The sequence below is a fragment of the Priapulus caudatus genome, unplaced genomic scaffold, assembly GCF_000485595.1.
Source record: "Priapulus caudatus unplaced genomic scaffold, Priapulus_caudatus-5.0.1 Scaffold765, whole genome shotgun sequence".
NCBI lineage: Eukaryota > Metazoa > Priapulida > Priapulimorpha > Priapulimorphida > Priapulidae > Priapulus > Priapulus caudatus.
The window spans coordinates 140,980-141,207 of NW_014577826.1; the positions used below are offsets into that span (position 1 = coordinate 140,980).

The 228-nt window shown below is 43.9% G+C and overlaps 1 protein-coding gene across 1 annotated transcript in view; it reads left to right on the forward strand.

The window, feature by feature from the left end:
* LOC106813393 (beta-1,4-glucuronyltransferase 1-like) overlaps positions 1–228 on the forward strand; it is a 4,754-nt gene that overhangs the window by 3,830 nt on the left and 696 nt on the right. The gene's annotated exons all lie outside the window — the stretch shown is intronic.

The following is a 228-nucleotide window of genomic DNA, read 5'->3' on the forward strand; positions in this document are numbered from 1 at the left end:
CGTGTGTTTGTATGAACGTGATATTGCACGCACGTGTGTTTGTATGAACGTGATATTGCACGCACGTGTGTTTGTATGAACGTGATATTGCACGCATGTGTTTGTAACGTTATGGCGCTTGTAGTGCGAGCACAGAGTGAACTCTGTCACTCTGAACTCTGAGTGAATTGTGTAATTCATAACTGTCAGATGCTAGACGGCTATAATACCCATTCACCCCAGATGCTT